General features: G+C 48.0%; 2 protein-coding genes across 13 annotated transcripts in view; one reads left to right on the top strand and one right to left on the bottom strand.

Moving 5' to 3' along the window:
* LOC117354717 (zinc finger protein 850-like) overlaps nt 1-20,979 on the top strand; it is a 948,741-nt gene that overhangs the window by 922,703 nt on the left and 5,059 nt on the right. The gene's annotated exons all lie outside the window — the stretch shown is intronic.
* LOC117354716 (zinc finger protein 721-like) overlaps nt 1-20,979 on the bottom strand; it is a 375,536-nt gene that overhangs the window by 136,080 nt on the left and 218,477 nt on the right. The window lies entirely within an intron of this gene.

Raw genomic sequence — 20,979 nt, forward strand, 5'->3', positions numbered from 1 at the left:
GGGAAACAGGCCTTCAGGGATGGTGGCACAGGCCTTTAGGGGTGGAGTGCAGGCCTTCAGGGGGAGGTGCAGACCTTCATGGGGGACAGACCTTTAGGGGAGGGGGGCCCTGGTGTAGAAGTGCATGGAGGGAGGGAGGGAAGGGGGGGTTCAAAGAGACGTGCATATGCCAGATTTTTTGGGGGGAAGAAATAATGGGTCTGAAAATAGAGGAGAGGGAGAGAGATGATGGACAATGGGATTTAGGGAGGGAAGGAACAGAAAGGGAGAGAAGTTGGACACATGGGATGGTGTGGAGGGGGATAGAGATACTGGATAGGAGGGTAGTTAGGAAAAGAAAGGGAGAGATGGTGGACCCTGGAGTGGTGGGGAAGGAGGGAGAGATGCTGGATGAAAGGATAGTTAAGAAAAGGTGGATTTGTGGATGGAGACGAAAAAAAGGAAAGATGCCAGACCTACTTGGGAGGGAAGGGAAACAGAAGGGGAGGACAGAGATGGCAGATGGATGGTTAGCATGGAGAAAGAAGAAAGAAGGAGACCCTGGCAAACAAGTTATCAGAAGACAACCAGAGCCTGAGACTAACAAGCTTTGAATAATGGCCAAATAACAAAAGGTAGAAAAACTAATTATATTTTCTGTTTTGTGATTACAATATGTCAGATTTGAAACGTGTATCCTACCAGAGCTGGTGTTAGACCGCAAACGTGAGTTAGGATTTAACAGAGAGAGGAAAAGTCTTTTTTGATTGAGCAGCTCTCCTAAGTGTGGAGCTGTGAGGTGGTGCCACAGGAGACCTCTCGAGTGGTGGACCCTCATGGGGGATCCGCACTGCATCCCTCTCCTTTCCCATACATCAGGATATTAGTGATATTGTCCTGGTGCATTGGAAGATGCCGGAGGTGCCTTTACGGTTTGCACGCTCCATGGCTCATCTGTATCCCATCCCGGAGCGGAATCAGGATACTTTTAAGTCATCAGTGATGGACACGGTGGTCTCAGCTATTGCTAAGCGGCATACGATGCCTGTAGAGGATGTTATCCCAGGACAAGCAGGCATGATATTCTCACATGTGGGTGACGTCATCTACGGAGCCCCGATGCGGAAGCATTTTCAAGCAAACTTGATTGAAGATTTAAGTTTGCTCTGCTGCTCCACGCATGCGTGCCTTCCTGCTCCACTAGGGGGCGCATCCCCTAGTGGTCTACAGTTCAAATTTTTCCGCGAGCCTAGAAGCCGTGTTTTTCAGGCTCTGCCCCAACTGCCTTCTAGCACCGCGATTTTTTCTTGTTTTTCACGATTAAGTCGCTGTGCACGAATTCTTTACCTTTTTACTTGATTCCTGCTTCGTTTTCGACGACCCGGAGGCTTCCGGGTCCCCGTGGCCGCGTGGCTAATCGAGCCGCGGCTACTTTCGATTTAATGTCCCGGCCTTTGACCGGCTTTAAAAAGTGCACCCGGTGCGAGCGGCTTCTTTCTCTCACAGATCCGCATCGCCGGTGCATCTTCTGTCTGGGGGCGGCTCATCCAACCGACTCCTGCCCCCAGTGCGCTATTTTCCAAAACAGGGCCCTCCGCCGAAGAAAAGCCCGCATGGCGGACCTCTTCACCCCGGACCAACCCTCCACCTCGGCCTCGAGGTCGGCCCCGGCCTCGGCCCCGGCCTTGACCTCGGCCCCGGACACCTCGGCATCGCCTCGAGACTCGACCCCGAAGTCCTCGGGACAACAGAAAGCCTCGGCTCCGGGTAAGTCCCCTCTTCCCTCTTCAGGTTCTGTAACAGCGAAGAAGCCAGCCTCGGGGACAACGGCGACGCATGGCGGAAGCCCCATGCTTACAGCCCCATCTAAGCCCTCCAAGCCTTCTGGCCGTGCCTCCACCACACGGGAATACTCTGATACGAGGTCGCCCCCGGTGGAGCGCACCGAGGCAGTGGACATGCCTTCGATGCTGTCCGTGCCCGTCTTCCAGGACCTACTCCGAGCGATGATCTCGTCGGAGCTGTCCGCTGCAATGGCCCAGTTTCAATCGGCCTCGACCTCGAATGTGCCAGACCAGCCTGAGCCTCGCACCGAACAACCTCGAGGAAGGGTGCGCAATCCTCGCCGCATCCCATCCTCCTCGGACTCCTCGCCGAGGCACCCGAGACGTTCCCCCTCCGCAGACCGCCGAGGGGCAAAACGTCGGGCTAGAACGACAGAAACCTCGAACCTCCGTACCTCCAAGAAGGCCCGAGGTTCACCAACTCTACGAGGCCGTTCTCCCACACCTCGTACGGGACCACTAAGGGTGGCTGAGTTATCACTCTCCAACCCGCGCATCCTCCGAACTCCCCCTCCGACGTATTCTCCGAGGGAGTCCGGATCGAGGTCACCGATCCGACATCGAACGGTACCCCTAACCCCGGCATCGTCTCCGAGGGGCTCCTCGAGACACCGAAGATCGACAACCCCGGAACACTCTCACAGTGCTTCCCCAGGCTCGGAGCATGGATCAGAGCATGAACCTCGATACTCGAGGGAAGCCTCCCTATCCTTCTCCACCCGACGAAGGTCTCGTTCCCCGACCCCGCACGGGGCCCCGGGGACATCTCGCCCATCCTTCACTCGCTTTGTCCAAGACATGGGCCACGCATTGGACTTAGACCTCCAGTCCGACTCCAGATACTCTAAGGAGTACCTGGCGGAGCTGGATATGCCATCACTGCCCAGAGAGTCCCTTCGCTTACCACCCAACCCGGTACTCCAACAGGCCTTAGAACATAGAACATAGAACATAGAAATTGACGGCAGATAAGGGCCACGGCCCATCCAGTCTGCCCTCCCTAATGACCCTCCCCTACCTTTACCTTGTGAATAGATCCCACGTGTCGATCCCATTTGGCCTTAAAATCAGGCACGCAGCTGGCCTCAATCACCTGAAGTGGAAGACTATTCCAGCGATCAACCACCCTTTCAGTAAAAAAGAACTTCCTGGTGTCACCTCGCAGTTTCCCGCCTCTGATTTTCCACGGATGACCTCTTGTTGCCGTGGGACCCCTGAAAAAGAAGATATCTTCCTCTGTCTTGACTCTGCCTGTGAGATATTTGAACGTCTCGATCATGTCTCCCCTCTCTCTGCGCTCCTCAAGTGAGTATAGCTGCAATTTTTCCAGCCGTTCCTCGTACGGGAGATCCTTGAGTCCCGAGACCATCCGAGTGGCCATTCTCTGGACCGACTCCATCCTCAGCACGTCCTTGCGATAATGCGGCCTCCAAAATTGCACACAGTACTCCAGGTGGGGCCTCACCATGGATCTATACAATGGCATAATGACCTCCGGCTTACGGCTGACGAAACCCCTGCGTATGCAGCCCATGATTTGTCTTGCCTTAGATGAAGCCTTCTCCACTTGATTGGCAGCCTTCATGTCCTCACTGACGATCACCCCTAAGTCTCGCTCTGCTACTGTTCTTGTTAGGATCTCACCATTAAGGGTATAAGTCCTGCATGGATTTTGGCTACCCAAGTGCATAACTTTGCATTTTTTGGCATTGAAACTGAGTTGCCAGGTCCTAGACCAGCGCTCCAGTAGGAGTAGATCGTGCATCATGTCGGGCATTGAGTTTTTGTCCGTTGTGCTTTTGCCCACTATATTGCTTAGCTTGGCGTCATCGGCGAATAATGTTATTTTACCTCGGAGCCCTTCTGTCAAGTCACTTATGAAGATATTGAACAGGATCGGGCCCAAGACCGAGCCTTGGGGCACTCCACTGATCACCTCCGTCATTTCAGAGGGGGTGCCGTTTACCATAACCCTTTGAAGCCTACCTCCAAGCCAGTTCCCAACCCATTTTGTCAATGTCTCGCCCAATCCTATAGAACTCATTTTACTTAGCAACCTGCGGTGTGGTACACTGTCGAATGCTTTGCTAAAGTCCAGGTACACGATGTCCAAGGACTCCCCAACATCTAGCTTCCTCGTCACCCAGTCAAAGAAGCTGATCAGGTTGGATTGGCAGGATCTCCCCTTAGTAAATCCATGTTGACGGGGATCCTGCAGGTTCTCCTCATCAAGGATTGTGTCTAATTGGTGTTTGATTAAGGTTTCCATTAGTTTGCTCAATACTGATGTGAGACTCACCGGTCTATAGTTTGCTGCCTCAATTTTTGAGCCTTTCTTGTGAAGTGGAATGACGTTAGCCGTCCTCCAGTCCAATGGGACGCTGCCTGTACTAAGGGAGAGGTTGAAGAGCACGGACAGCGGTTCCGCCAATACATCACTCAACTCCCTGAGCACCCTGGGGTGTAGGTTGTCAGGCCCCATAGCCTTGTTAACCTTGAGCCTTGACAGTTCATCGTAGACACTGCTGGGTGTAAACTTGAAATTACTAAATGGGTCAGCCGAGTTAACCCTTGTCTGTAGCTGAGGCCTTGCCCCGGCGCTTCTCGGGTGAAGACTGAGCAGAAATATTCATTTAATAGTTGTGCCTTTTCCGAGTCTTTTTCCACATATTCACCGTCTGGTTTCCTAAGACGTACTATCCCTCCCGAGTTTTTTCTTCTGTCACTGATGTACCTGAAGAATGATTTATCTCCCTTCTGGATGTTCTTTGCTAGAGACTCTTCCATGTGGAATTTAGCCTCCCTGACTGCAGTTTTGACGGCTTTAGACTTGGTCAGGTATTCTGCTCTAGAGTCTTGTTTCCCTGATTGTTTGTAAGAGATGAATGCTTTTTTCTTCTTCTTGATGAGGTCTGAGATCTCCGCGGTGAACCACTGTGGCTTATTGTTCATACGCCGTTTACTTACTAATTTAACATAGCGGTTTGTCGCTTCCTGTATGGTGGCTTTCAGAGTCGACCACATTTCTTCTACGCTATTTGTTTCTGCTTGGCTTTGTAGCACCTGGTGAACAAATTCTCTCATGTTCTGGAAGTTTGTGTCCTTGAATTTGAGGACCTTGGTCAGTGTGGTAGGTTTAGTGAAGCCTTTCCTAAGATTGAACCATATCATGTTGTGGTCGCTGGAGGCCAATGTTTCTCCCACCGAGACTTCTGTGACACTTTCCCCATTGGTGAGTAACAGGTCCAGTATTGCCTGATCCCTTGTTGGGTCCAACACCAGTTGCCTGAGACGTGCTCCCCTCAAAGAGTTCAATAGCCTCCTACTGCTGCCAGAAGCAGAGGTAAGTGTGTCCCAATCCACATCAGGCATGTTGAAGTCGCCTAACAGTACTGTGTCCCCACGCAAGGTGATATTCTCTATATCTCCTATTAACTCCATATCTAGGTCATCCTGTTGTCTTGGGGGTCTGTAAATTACTCCAAGATACAGGCATTTGTCCTTTCCTCTGGCCAAATTGACCCAAAGAGATTCCCCAGTGTACTGGACGTCTGCGATTCTTGTGACCTTAATGTCATCTTTTGTATATAATGCTACACCTCCTCCCATTCTGCCCTCCCTGTCCCGGCGAAGCAAGTTGTAACCCGGTATGACCATGTCCCACCCATGGGTGTCCGTGAACCAGGTCTCAGATATTGCCACCACATCCAGGTCGGCATTCTTTATTTCTGTTTCCAGTTCCAGGATCTTGTTACCCAGACTGTGTGCATTAACGTACATAGCCCTCCATGTGTTTTTGTTACTTCTCGCTTGAGCTACTTGGACACTATTATCATTATGCTCATAATTTGTATTCTCCCTAGACTCAGAACTATATCGTGTACTTAACCCGGACTCCCCAGATCCAGAGTTACAGTGTGTACCTATCCCAAATATGGAAGGGTGTGTATCCTGTGGGGGTGTTCCCGCGTGGGCTACTTGAACTCCTTTGGTACAATATGCAATGTGTGTACCCCCTCTGGACCCAGGATTACAATGTGTACTGCCCATAGTCCTGGAATTACCATGTAAACTCTCCCCTGACCCAGAATTGCAATGTGTACTCTTCCTAGATCCAGAAGTACAATGTGTATATCCTCTAGACCCAGAATTACAATGTGGCCCAGAATTATAATGTAAACCTACCCCAGACTCGAAATTGTGTATGCTCTCCCCTGACCTAGAATTTCGGTGACCATTTACCTCAGCCTCAAAAAAGAATTGACAATTTAGCTCGTCAGGTTGGTTGTATGTGCCCATACCCTCCCCCAACTTACCTAGTTTAAAGCCCTGTGAAGTAGGCGGGCTAGACGGTGTCCAAGGACGTTCTTCCCTCTTCTGGTCAGGTGCAACCCGTCTTGTCCCTGTAGTCCTTGCAATGCTTCTCCATGATGTAGGAACCCGAAGTTCATCTCCCTGCACCATCCCTGCAGCCAGTCGTTGGCTCTCTGAATGCGATCCTCCCTGGCACTGCCCTTGCCCCTTACTGGGAGGATCGAGGAGAACACCACCTGCGCATCCATCCTCCTCATCTTCTCACCCAGGGCCCTGAAGTCTTCAGGTATGTTGTTCGGGGTGCTCCTGGCGGTGTCGTTGGTCCCGATATGGAGACCCCCTACATGGTCACGGCCGTACCCTCCAAAATGGAGGCCAAGTACCGCACAGTACCTTACCCGGGATTCGAGCAACCACAGCTCTCCCACCAATCGCTGCTAGTAGAATCCTCCTTGAAAAAGGCTCACCCGTCCCGGGTCTCAGCAGCGGTCCCCCCAGGCCGAGAAGGCCGAACCCTGGATAAGTTCGGCAGGAGACTATACCAAAACGCAATGATGGCCTCTAGGGTGCAAAGCTACACTTTCACCTTCACATCATACCTCAAACACCTCATTGGACTATTGAGAGCCTTTGAGACTGACCTACCGGCCTCCCGGCAAGGAACGTTCGGCCTGCTCTTAGAGTCCCTCTCCAACCTGCGCCTTCATCTATTCCACGCGGCCTACGATGGCTTCGAACTCTCCTCCAGAGAAGCAGCCTTCGCTATCGCCATGCGCCGACTAGGCTGGCTGCGCCTGGTCGACATGGACCCCAACTTACAGGACCGGTTGGCTAACCTCCCCTGCGTGGGAAAGGAATTGTTCGATGACACTATCGAGGCGGCGACAAAACGCCTCTCCGAACATGAACGCTCGTTTGCCTCCCTTGTCCGGCAAAAGCCCAAACCGCCAGCGTCCAGGCCATACAGGGCCCCTCCGCGCCGCTACCCACAAAAGTCCACCCCTGCTTTCTCGCGGCCCCCACCCAGACGTCCGCAAGCCCACCACAGGGCCATGCCCAAGTCCCAACCGCCCGCGACCACCAAACCATCCCCGTCCTTTTGACGGGACACGCGGAAGGGGGCGGGCCCCCTCCGCCATAGTCCCAGGCCGCCTTCCCATCGGGGGTCGACTCAAAGCTTTTTACCCTCACTGGGAACAAATCACGTCGGATGCATGGTTCCTTGGCGTGATCTCATCAGGGTACTCTCTCAACTTTCGGGCCATTCCTCCGGACAACCCCCCAAGGAATTGCCCTCCCAACCGGACTCAGCTACCCCTACTCCTCTCCGAAGCTCGAGACCTGCTTCGCCTGAGAGCAGTGGAGAAGGTTCCCCCCGACCAACGGGGGAAGGGCTTCTACTCCCGCTACTTCCTGGTACCGAAAAAAACGGGAGACCTACGCCCAATATAGACTTGAGACGCCTCAACAAATTCCTGGTACGGGAAAAGTTTCGGATGCTCTCACTACCAACACTTTACCCCCTGATCGACGAGGGCAACTGGCTCTGCTCCCTCGATCTCAAGGAGGCGTACACACATGTCCCAGTGCACCCCGCTCACCGCAAGTTCTTGCGCTTCCAAGTAGGGGACTGGCACCTACAATACCGAGTCCTCCCCTTCGGACTAGCATCATCACCTCGGGTCTTCACCAAGTGCCTCATGGTGGTAGCAGCAATCTTACGTTCCCAGGGCCTCCAGGTATTCCCCTACCTGGACGACTGGCTAATCAAAGCCCCGTCCAGGGAAGGGGTTATCTCAGCGACCCAACAGACTATTACCTACCTACAAAGTCTGGGGTTTGAAATAAACTTCCCAAAATCTCAACTACGCCCCTCGCAGTCCCTACAGTTCATCGGGGCCACGCTGGACACGGTTCGTCTCCGTTCCTTCCTCCCCCCTCCGCGCCTGGAGGCGTTAGTAAGTCTGAGCCGAAGGATCTCCCTGCTGACCTCAGTATCAGCTCGACAGATGATGACTCTTCTGGGCCACATGGCCTCCACCGTCCATGTCACACCCTTCGCCCGCCTCCATCTGAGAATCCCTCAATGGACAAGTTTCAAGTTTCAAGTTTATTAAGTCTTGATGAATCGCCTATATAATTTGCTAGGCGATGTACAATAAAAATAACATGTATTAATAACTGAAACAATTACAATGTTAAAAATGACATAAAAACAAATATGATGTGTAGAAACGAAACATACTTTTACAAACTAATCAAGAACCTCAATTCACAATAATGTGAGGGTAGAACATACAAGACATGGGGATAAATAGGGAAATAGTTACAATTTTGATAGAAGAGAAGGAAAAACATAAAAGGGAAAAACAAAAGGTGAGTAAGAGGTGGCTGTATTTTTTTTTTTTTTTTTTAAAAGAAAAAAAGACCACTCAGTGACAGTGACTCCTTCATTGCAACGATCGCTCCGCTGGTGGGCCGACTCTTCAAATCTTTCCAAAGGTTTGCTCTTCCTCACCCCACCCCACAGCAAGGTACTCACCACGGACTCGTCGGAGTACGCTTGGGGAGCCCATCTGGACGGCCTACGCACCCAAGGAATGTGGTCAGCACAAGACCGTCGCTGCCACATCAACATGCTAGAGCTTCGGGCCATCTATCTCGCAGCTGTAGCCTTCCAACATCTGCTCCACGACCGAGTGGTTCTCATCCGAACCGACAACCAGGTAGCGATGTACTACGTAAACAAACAAGGGGGGACAGGGTCTTGGCCCCTTTGTCGGGAAGCCCTGCGCCTCTGGAAATGGGCAATCTCCAACAACACCTTCCTTCGAGCGGTGTACATACAAGGAGAACAAAGCTGTCTGGCGGACAGACTCAGCCGCCTCCTCCAGCCACACGAGTGGTCACTACACTCTCAGACCCTGCGAGGAGTGTTCGAACGGTGGGGGACACCTCAAATAGACCTGTTCGCGTCCCCTCACAATCACAAGCTGCCTCTCTTCTGCTCCCGGATATACTCCCCGGACCGGCTCGAGGCCGACGCCTTCCTCCTCGACTGGGAGGGAAGGTTCCTATACGCGTTCCCGCCGTTTCCTCTGATACTGCGGACGCTTGTCCACCTGAAAACAGTACAAGCCACCCTGATCCTGATTGCCCCTCGCTGGCCACGCCAGCCGTGGTTTTCCCTGCTACTTCAACTCAGTGTCAGAGATCCACTGCCTCTGCCTCTGTTTCCCTCTCTACTGTCACAGGGTCAGGGTTCACTGTTACATCCCAATCTTCAGTCTCTTTATCTGAATGCTTGGTTTCTCTCCCCCTGACTGCTCTCCCCATGTCTCAATCAGTCAAGGAGATATTGGAGGCCTCCAGAAAAACCTCGACGAGAACCTGCTACTCCCAAAAGTGGACCAGATTCTCAACCTGGTGCTCCTCCCACAGCCAGGACCCGGTGTCGGTCCCCGTCCCCCTGGTCCTTGACTATCTACTTCAACTATCTCATTCCGGCCTAAAGACCAACTCCATTCGAGTACACCTCAGTGCGATTGCGGCCTTTCATCAGCCCCTGGAAGGGAAAGCCCTCTCGCTCCATCCCTTAGTCACTCGCTTCATGAAGGGTCTGCTGAACGTCCACCCCCCTCTCAAACCTCCCCCGGTGGTTTGGGACCTTAACGTGGTTCTGGCTCAACTAATGAAACCTCCATTTGAGCCACTAGACAAATGCCATCCAAAATTCCTCACTTGGAAGGTAATTTTCTTACTCGCGCTCACCTCCGCACGGCGGGTTAGTGAGCTACAAGCGCTGGTAGCGGACCCACCCTTCACGGTATTCCATCACGACAAGGTGGTACTCCGCACCCATCCAAAGTTCCTACCTAAAGTAGTGTCTGATTTCCATATCAATCAGTCCATCATCTTACCCGTGTTTTTTCCCAAGCCCCACTCTCACCCCGGAGAAGTGGCGCTCCACACTCTTGACTGCAAAAGAGCGTTGGCCTTTTACCTCCAACACACTCAGCCACACCGGAAAGTCCCACAACTGTTTCTGTCCTTCGACCCAAACCGGTTAGGCCACCCAGTTTCCAAACGCACCTTGTCCAACTGGTTGGCCGATTGCATCTCCTTTTGCTACGCTCAGACTGGTCTCGCACTGCATGGTCGAGTAATGGGACACAAAGTCCGAGCGATGGCAGCCTCCGTAGCGTTCCTCAGGTCCACACCTATTGAGGAAATCTGCAAGGCTGCCACATGGTCTTCGGTTCATACCTTCACCTCCCACTACTGTCTGGACTCCCTGTCCAGAAGCGATGGCCGGTTCGGCCAATTGGTATTGCGAAATCTATTTGCTTGAATTGCCAACCTCCCTCCATCCCTGGTCAGTTAGCTTGGAGGTCACCCACATGTGAGAATATCATGCCTGCTTGTCCTGGGATAAAGCACAGTTACTTACCGTAACAGGTGTTATCCAGGGACAGCAGGCATATATTCTCACAACCCGCCCACCTCCCCGAGGTTGGCTTCTTGGCTAGTTAAGTGAACTGGAGACCACGAGGGGATGCATCCCCTAGTGGAGCAGGAAGGCACGCATGCGTGGAGCAGTAGAGCAAACTTAAATCTTCAATCAAGTTTGCTTGAAAATGCTTCCGCATCGGGGCTCCGTAGATGACGTCACCCCACATGTGAGAATATATGCCTGCTGTCCCTGGATAACACCTGTTACGGTAAGTAACTGTGCTTTTTTGCCTTATGGGACTCTGAGGAGCGTAAGTTGGAGACCCTCCTAAAGCAGAATTTTGATGTCTCTGCCTTGGGTGTCCTGGTAGCCATTTGTGGTGGTCTGGTGGCTCGGGCCATGTTTCGGTGGGCCGAGCGTATCCTTGACCGTGAGTCTGATGACTGGTCCTTGGTAGATCAGGAAGTGGCTAAGATTGAGATGGCTGCCACTTACCTCTCGGACGCCCTCTATGACTTGTTGCGGATGTCTGGCAAATCCATGTCTTTCGGTGTCGCCACACGTCATACCTTGTAGCTTTGTGCTTGGGCAGCGGATACAGCGTCCAAGACTAAACTCACAAATTTCCTTTTGGGGTTCCTTTTTGTTTGGAGAGGATTTGGATAAGTTGTTTCAGACTCTGACGGAATCTAAAGTGACCCGCCTGCCTGAGGTCCATGCTCGTCCGGTGGCGTGAGTTCCACAGATACCGCCCTGGTCGGAGGACTGCTTCCTTCCCAACCTCTGATTCTTCCTGGGGTTGTTTCTTTCAGTGCATGCAGTCCTTTCGGGGGGGCCCGTTGGGGAGCTGTGAGTCCCTCCGCTGGTTCTCCTGCTGCCCGTCCCACTCAATGACTACTCAATGCAAGTTCTTTCCACAGTGGGCAGTGATCATGTCCAATCAGTGGGTCTTGGAGGTGATTTGGGATGGTTATGCTCTGGAATTCACCCACTCCTTGCTTGGTCATTTTCTAGTTTCTCCTTCTCACGTGGCATGGAACTGGCATGGAAGAAGGAGGTTTTTCGCCAGACCCTTCAAAGATTGCTAGATCTCAAAGGAGTGGTTCCAGTACGCCCTCACGAGTGTTGACCAGCAGGTGGTCGCCATAGAGGCACAGTCTGGACTTACCGGTTCCTCTCTGGAGGTTGGCTCGCTGCAGTCTTCGTTGGTGGCTTCAGATCTCCCATCTAGTGCAAAGGGTGACTCTGGATCAGCCCCAGTGGACGGTGCTTCTCATGGACGCCAGTCTCCTCGACTTGGGAGCTCAGTGTCTGGGTGGCTCTGCGCAGGGCAGTTGGTCCCTGGAAGAGAAGGCTTGGTTGATCAATGTTCTGGAGACCAGAGCCATCCGTGTGGCAGTGTTAGCCTTCCGGGCCTTCTTGACGGTCAAGTCAGTCCGGGTTCTCTTGGACAATGCCACAGCAGTGGCCTATGCCAATTGTCAGAGGGGCATCAAGAGTTCTCTGGTGGCACAGGAGGCGGCTCTGCTCATGGTCTGGGCAGAGTCTCAAGTTCTGGACATCTCGGTGTCCCACGGTGCTAGATCCTGGAAACTGGTGTCTCAGTTCTGTGGTCTTCCAGTTGATAGTGCAGTCTTGGGGGTCAGCCCCTCATGGACCTGATGGCCATGAGTGTCAATGGAAAAACACCCCGCAACTTCAGTCGTGACAGAGATGGTCAGGCTGAGGGGCTAGATGCTCTGGTTCAGCCATGGCCACCGGATGGTCTTCTGTATGTGTTTCCTCCATGGCCGTTGGTATTCAGAGTTCTTCTTCACATTGTTCGGCATCCTAGCCTCGTGATCCTGGGCCAGGCCTCAGATCCTCTGCCACTGCTTCTCCATTTTGTCTTACAGCTTGGCTCTTGAAAGGGAGCACCTAGGTAAGAAAGCGTATTCAGATAAAGTGATCTCCACTTTTCAGGTTTATTTGTGTGTTTGGTGTCTTTTTGAGGAGTGGTGTGCTGCATGTGGAGTGGTCTCTTTTCGCACTTCCTTGCCTAACCTCTTGGAGTTCTTGCAAGTAGGCCTGGACAGGAGCCTGGCTTGATCTTCTCTCCAGGTTCAGCTTGCGGCCTTGTCTGCTTTTCTTGTGTTGCTGGCGGCCAAGTTGCTTAGGCCTCCAGTTCGACCGTCTGTTCCATCTTGAGATCTTAATCTGGTCTTGTCTGTGCTGGTGTCCCCACCCTTTTTGGTGGCTATTACATCTGCTCACCGGGTTTCTCTTGTAGGTCTCCCTTTCTGGAGTTTTCTAGGGAGCGGGTGGTGTTGCGTCCTATTCCTTCTTTTCTACCAAAGGTGGTCTCTCCTTTTCATGTCAATCAGTCAGTGGTCTTCCTGGTGTTGGGTAGTTGGGAGGGGTCTTTCGAACAGAAACAGTTGTGCAGTCGGGTCCTTTGCTCTAATGTTCATTGGACCCAGTAGTTCAGGAAATTGGATCATCTATTTGTCCTTTTGGCGGGTCCTCATAAGGGGGATGGTGCTTCCAAGGCTGCTATTGCACGATGGATTAAGGAGACTATTGCTTCTGCGTATCTTCTTTAGAAAGAGCCTATTCTGGAATTTCTCAAGAGGCTCATTCCACTCGGGGTCAGGCGGCTTCATGGGCTAAGTCAAAGAACAGCAGCTGTAGCTCGGCTGGCGTAGCTGGCGAGCTGTGGGGACTCTTTCCTGCAGGGGTCCTATCCTATACATTTTCCAAGATCATTCCTGTTGGTTAGTTGTTTCTCCTGTTTGGAGTAATGTTACTGTTTATGGTTATTTTTTTCTTGGATCTGCTTGGCTATTCAGCAGACTGAGGTATATAGGGAAGGGTCAGCTATTATGTACCATACCAAATTTTGGTCTCAGTCTCCACCTGTTGGTCATGATGAGATATTACCCATCAGTGAAGAACTGTACTGGTCTACAGGCTAACAGAAAGAAAGAAAATTAGCAGGTAAGAACCTAATTTCTCCTTTTTGGTTTATCACACACTTTCCAGACATTAAACAAGTGGTAACAGAAAAATACCGTGTTTCCCCCAAAATAAGACAGTGTCATATTAATTTTGGGTCCAAAAAACGCATAATGTTTTTATGGCTGTACACAGAGTGTTGTCATGATGGAAGATGGAACTGTTTGCCTATTTACTGTCAAAAATGTAAAGGTAACTTGACCGAATATGTATCATCCAAAATGTAAATCTAATATTAACGGAATTGTAACATCGCTGTAAATGTACAGTCTCTTCTTCTGTTAACCACAAAGAACTTCCGTGGTAATGCGGTATACAAGAATAAAGTTATTATTATTATTTGTCAGTTCGTTCTCTACACGCAAAAGAGATGTTCAGTTCCTCAGATATTTTCCTAAATAGTCACTTGCCTGGGTAGTCACCCACAAAGGAATACCACATGAGGGGGAGAAATTGGCTTGTCGATACCCAGAAGAAGAAAGAGCGAAGCACACCGAGGACATTGACTTGAGACCGAAGCGAAATTTGATGACGGGAAAGTCAGCGATCCTAGTAGGGGACTCGATCCTGAGGCATGTGGACAGCCACATAGCAGGAGGGAAAGAGGATCGACTGGTGACCTGCCTCCTGGGAGCGAGAACAAAGGTCATCGTGGACAACATTGGAAGGATCCTGGAAGGGGCGGAGACGGAAGAGACCACAGTAATGATCCACATCGGGACGAATGATGTCAGCAGGAGAGACTACAGAAGAAGCAAGCTGATAGAACAATTCAAGATTCTGGGAAGAAAGCTGAAGATGAGGACTCAGAAGATAGCGTTCTCAGAGTTCCTACCGGTACCGAGGGCAGATGTGAAAAGGCAAGAGGAACTACAATCAATAAATGCGTGGATGAGGAAATGGAGTGAGGAATAAGGATTCCACTTCGTGAGGAACTGGATAGCGTTCTGGAGCAAGAGCAAGCTCTACAGGAGTGATGGACTACACCTGAGCGTGGCGGGAACTAGACTTCTAGCAAATAGCGTCAGGAGAGGACTAGAACAGGCTTTAAACTGAGAGGAAGGGGAAAGCCGACAGTCAACCAAGCGTCGACGATTCGGAAGAAGGTATCCCGTGAAGATACTGAGGGGAAACAAGGCTGGGAAAAAACAAGAGACAAATTACAGGAGTCGACTAACCCAGAAGGACAGGTTATAAAGATTGTAGTAAAAGAGAAGACACTACAGACAGCAGCACAGGGAGAGGAAATGAAGACAACAAAATTCCAGGATCTGAATTGCATATATACTAACTCAAGGAGCCTAAGAAATAAAATGGGGGAATTAGAAGCCATGGCCAACGCAGAGGACATAGACATCATTGGAATCTCTGAAACATGGTGAAATGAGGAAAGCAAATGGAATACAGCACTGCCGGGGTACAAGCTTTATCGCCAAGATAGGTCAGGGCAAAAAGGAGGTGGAATAGCCCTATACATAAAAGAAAGCATACAATCGACAAGAATGGACACAGCAGAGACGACAAACAGGCTGGAATCACTATGGGTTAAAATACCGGGAAGGAAAGGTCCTGAAATAAAGATGGGCCTATACTATCGTCCACCCGGGCAGTCCGGAGATATCGATGAAGAAATGGAAGCCGAGATGAAGCGAGAATGCAAATGCGGTAACACGGTTATTATGGGAGACTTCAACTAACCCGGGATAGACTAGAGTCTTGGAAGATCAAAATGCGCTAGGGAGACAGGATTCCTGGAGGCTATACAAGATTGCTTCTTGGAGCAGCTTGTTAGAGAACCGACGAGAGGAAATGTCACTCTAGATCTAATCCCAAATGGGTTAGCGGGACCTGCAAAGGAAGTAGAAGTAGTGGGACCGTTGGGAAACAGCGATCATAACATGATCAAGTTCAAGGTGGAGGTAGGAATACCGAAAGGGAAGAGAACCATAGCGACAACTTTTAACTTCAGGAAAGGAAACTACGAAGCAATGAGGGATATGGTAAGGAAAAAACTTAGGAAAACTTCAAAAAAATGGCAAACGGTAGAACATGCCTGGACTTTTTCAAGGACACGGTGAGCGAGGCGCAAAATCTGTATATCCCCAGATTCAGAAATGGGTGCAAAAAGAGTCGAACAAAAGACCTGGCGTGGATAACTAAAATAGTGAAGGAAGCGATAGGCAATAAGAAAAATTCATTCAGGAAATGGAAAAAGGACAAAACTGCGGGGAACTGGAATGAGCACAGGAAGTATCAAAAAGAATGTCACCATGTGGTTCGAAAAGCCAAAAGAGAGTATGAAGAGAGACTAGCCAAGGAAGCACGAAATTTCAAACCGTTCTTTAGATATGTTAAAGGGAAGCAACCGACTAGGGAGGAGGTGGGACCGCTGGACGACGGAGAAAGGAAGGGAGTGGTGATGGAGGAGAAAGAAGTAGGGGGAAGGCTTAACATGTTCTTTTCGTCTGTATTTACAAACGAAGACACAACCAACATACTGGAACCTGAGCAATTCTTCAATGGAAAAGTCAAGAAGAAAAATTAACATCCATGGAAGTGAGTCTTAAAGATGTGCGCAGGCAGATAGAAAAACTAAAAACTGGCAAATCCCCGGGGCCGGATGGAATCCAACCAAGGGTTCTGAAGGAACTAAAGGAGGAGATAGCGGAACTACTGCGGCAAATTTGCAACCTATCCCTGAAAACAGGCGTGATCCCGGAGGATTGGAAGATAGCCAACGTTACGCCCATCTTTAAAAAGGGATCAAGAGGAGACCTGGGAAACTACAGACCGGTGAGTCTGACCTCGGTTCCGGGGAAAAAGGCGGAAGCACTGATAAAAGAAAGCATCGATGAACATTTTGAAAGAAACGAACTTCTGATAACCAGCCAACATGGTTTCTGCAGGGGGAGATCGTGCCTAACTAACTTATTGTACTTTTTTAAGGGAATTAACAAATGGATGGACAGAGGAGACCCCATAGACATCATATACCTGGACTTCCAAAAAGCCTTTGACAAGGTACCTCATGAACACCTACTTTATTGAGTTTCAGTCGTAATGCAAAGCAATTAAACACACATGTAATATTACAATAAAGCACTTTGAACTAATAAATATACCTAAACAATCATTTTAACCCTCCCAGCCCCTGATTAATAATCCACTACTAATGACCATTTAAAAATCTTCATGTACCCCTCCCCCCTGGATGTGTATCGATCAATCCTTACAATCATTTCTCAATGTTTTATAATTCCCTTGCTGTACAGCCAACATCCGTTCCATTTTAAAAATATGCCATAAAGATTCCCAGTTTTTCCAATTTCTCAAAATTAGTTGAACAGCAACTCCTGTCGTTCTCAAAAGGAATTTATCCTTAAAGATGACCTTTACCCTTTTATATCCGCACTCCATTTAAAAGCATTAAATATCTGACAAAACCTTTATCCTAAACCCATCCCAAGATACTAAATATTCTCATAATAATTTCCACCTTAGACTCCATTATCACACTCTCAATATCCTCAGAACAGTAGTGTTTGAAATAAATTACTCCCCTTTTTATTTTTGAATCCATATCCATTAATATGATAAATGATATGAATTCATATATTAATATAACACTTCAATATAAACTCATAAATCCAATTACAAACAGTACTAATATTATATTTCCAGCTTATGTCTAACAAATTCTCTATCTTGAACCCATCTCAAAAATTTATATCTAATGACTAAAATTAGTCCCCTATCAAGTTCCTTTAATTATAATATGATCATCAGAATCAAAGCAATACCCTCTAAACCAGTGTTTTTCAACCGCTGTTCCACGGCACACTAGTGTGCCGCGAGATGTTGCCTGGTGTGCCGCAGGGCCGCCGGGCCCGGAGCTGACAGGGGGCCCGAGGCAGGGGCGCCAGTAGCTCGCCAAGGTAAAGTGAGTCGATCACCCAGGACTCACTTTGTCTTGGCGATCTAATCTATCGAGACGATAAGTCTTCTCCCCGACGTCAATTCTGCAGTCGGAGAGGAAGTTCGGGCCAGCCAATCGCTGCCTGGCTGGGCGGAACTTCCTCTCCGATTGTAGAATTGACGTCAGGGAGAGCATGCGTCGGCGTCGGCTTTGGGGCCTGTTATCCATTGGTGGGTCCTGTTCCCCGATGGCAGCGGCAGTGGCAGTGGCTTGGGCAACGGCAGGGAGAAAGAAAGAAAGGGGGCAGGCAGGGAAACAGAAGGAAAGAAGAGAAACAGAAAAAAAGAAAGAAAGGTCAGGGAGAGAGGAAGAAAAAGTTGGGGGAGGGAATGAGGTGTGGAGGAGAGAAAGCATACAGGCTGATAGAAGGGAAGAAAGATTGGATGCACAGTCAGAAGAAGAAAGTGCAACCAGAAATCACCAGACAAGGTAGGAAAAATGATTTTATTTTAAATTTAGCAAAGTGGAGGCAGTATTACCACAGTTTTCAAAGGAATTTGCCCAAATAACTTAATAGTTAACTGGGTAAATTCCCAGAGATGAAAACTTTCCTTCACTTACTATGCACAGTTCTGAATTTATATCTGCTGTCTATATTTTACAATATGGTCCCCTTTTACTAAACCGCAATAGTGGTTTTTAGCGCAGGGAGCCTATGAGCGTCAAGAGCAGTGCTGGGCATTCAGCGCAGCTCCCTGCGCTAAAAACTGCTATTGTGGTTTAATAAAAAGGATGGAGGGTATATTTGTCTATTTTTGTATGCTATAAAAACCAAATACAGAGAGAGACTGAGAGCTGTTGACGAAGAGCTACGTGTGTGTCTTTCTTCGATTCCAGCCAGAATATCAGCTTTGTGTTCAGCCAAACAGGCCCAGGTTTCGCACTGAATAAAGTATTTTATAATTTTTATTTCGTAATAAAGTAATTATAAAATACTTTCTTTGTGTTTATTTGATTCCTATTCAAGAGAATTACTTTATATATAGTCAATATAGGCAGAGAGTTAAATTTTTTAACATTTTCTAATGGTGGTGTGCCTCGTGATTTTTTTCATGAAACAAGTGTGCCTTTGCCCAAAAAAGGTTGAAAAACACTGCTCTAAACAATATTATTGGAAATAAGATACTCACATTCCTTACTTTAAAATCATATCCCCCCTTTACCTTCCCGAATATTACAGAATTCAATTCTGCCCATAATAGAAACTAATTATAGACATTAATACATTTTCTAACCTGAGCCTCAGTTTAACAATTCAATAAAATAATATAATATAGAATATGATATTATTTTATCTATTAACTTCAGAGAATTGAACATGAACTCATAAACAATAATAAATCCATTAGTTTTGACCCATAAAATTTATCTTTCAACCTCTAAATAGACACTTTATATAAATAATCAACTTAAAATAAAACTTAAAATAAAAGTAGTGAATAAAATGTCAGTTTGTTTTTTTTCCCCCAAAAAACGTCACTGCAGGCCATTCTTCAGTACACAATTCCAGTTCCCCTCTCTTCTCATGAGCTCCTGGCATTGTATCACATAACCCCACCTTACGTAACTTCAACGTCAAGCCGCTCACATTACGGGGCGTTCCCTCATGCCCGATTTTCCTCCAATCAGCTGATATTAAAGAAGACTAGGAGGATTCCACCCCATAACCGGCAATTTTCAACTGTCAAACACTGTTTTACATTTACACCAAAACTTCCAATGACGTCATCGGGGTCCCCCCCTTTGTGTGAAAAATTGCTGCAGCTGCAAGTCGTGACTGCAGGGCATGCCCTAAGGGGCACGCCCTGCCCCTTGGGAGCCACGAGGAGTCAGGAGGTGTTGAGAGGGTAGACCATCTTTGGGTAAGATCCAAAAAATTTTGGTGTGAATATATTGATGGGTAAAGGAAAAGCTAAACCCAAAAGCTCCACCCCTGCCGCAGCCGTCCCTGTGGACCACCACTTAATACCAGTGACTCCCTCACAAGTTAACCAAGAGTATGCTTCCGTTCCGGGTGCATCTTTAAGTCCCCTTGAAAGGACTCCACCCCTTCCACCATTATCCGATGATGGGGAGCCTATAGTAACCCCTAGCGAAACTTCTGAGGAACCCCGAAAGTCAATAACTTTATCCAAATTACAACATATGTCATTACCTAAAGCATTAACTTTATTGGATTCAAGGGATGATAATCGGTAAACCTCAGAGGAACCAAAGGATATTACCTTGAAGGATTTGTGGAAAGCTTATTAAGATCAGTTGTTAAACACTCCTCAGATTTCTCAGTCAAAGTTGGAAAGAAGTTGGAGACTTGGTAGATAAAAGATTAATGTTGGTTGAAACACGGACATCGACCTCTGCGGTTAAGGATGTCTGTGTAATTCATTCAAAACTGGAAATTATGGAGAATTTGTCACGCTCAAGAAATCTCCGATTTGTTAATTTTCCCATGACGCACTCGATATCTCCAGAGATTTTATTACAAAAATATTTGAAAAAGATATTAGGTTTAACAAATTCAGAAACTTTTCTATACAAAATTGTTATAATATACCACAGAAAAAAAAAGTAAAATCAGATCAGGGAAACTTTTAGTTTCTGCTGAGTTCGATTTAACTCACTTCCTGGAAGATTCCCAAGATGTCATTAAAACTAGGGTTACTCTTTTGATGAATTAGATAAAAATTTACTCCTGAAATTATATTTCAAAATCAAAACAACAAAATTCTGTGGTGATACTGTGTTGATATTCCCAGATGTGGCTAGAGCTACCCAAATGCGAAGGAAGGAATTTCTTCCCTTAAAACTTAGGGTTTTAGCTCAGGCCGCTAGTTTTTTTCCTAAAATTTCCTTGTAAGTGTATAATCAAAATACAAGAGAAGGAATTTACTTTTTGGGACCCCACACAGCTCAGCAATTGTTAAGTTTTCGTGAACAAGAGAAAGATAAAGGGGTCCTTTTATCAAGCCGCACTAGTGGGGTTAGCGTGTCGGACATTTCATCATGCGCTAACCCCCATTGCGTCTTAAATCCCTACCAAAGCTTGATAAAAGGACCCCAAAGTAAACTAGTTATTCACTGATCTTTAAAAGGAATCTGAAAATAAGAAGCAAAAAACTAAAATGATATAACTTGGGGGAAGATTTCTGTTTTCTTAAGTTGGATTTTTATTTATAATTATAGTTGAATCTTTTCTCAAGATTGATATCTTATTTCCTTTAATTGTATTTGATCTTATGGTGGCTCCCCCCAAATTAATGTGGGCTAGAAAGATTTATATTAGAGACTTAGGATATCTTTTCTTTTTTTCCTTTTGATGTATATCTTTATCCTTTACTGTTCTTGAAGAATTGTATGAAAAATTTGATAAATAAAAAGAAAATATATAGAAAGAGGGGTTCAAAAAAGGTTAGAACAAG

This window comes from Geotrypetes seraphini, chromosome 2 (genome assembly GCF_902459505.1).
Source record: "Geotrypetes seraphini chromosome 2, aGeoSer1.1, whole genome shotgun sequence".
In the NCBI taxonomy this organism is placed as follows: Eukaryota; Metazoa; Chordata; class Amphibia; order Gymnophiona; family Dermophiidae; genus Geotrypetes; species Geotrypetes seraphini.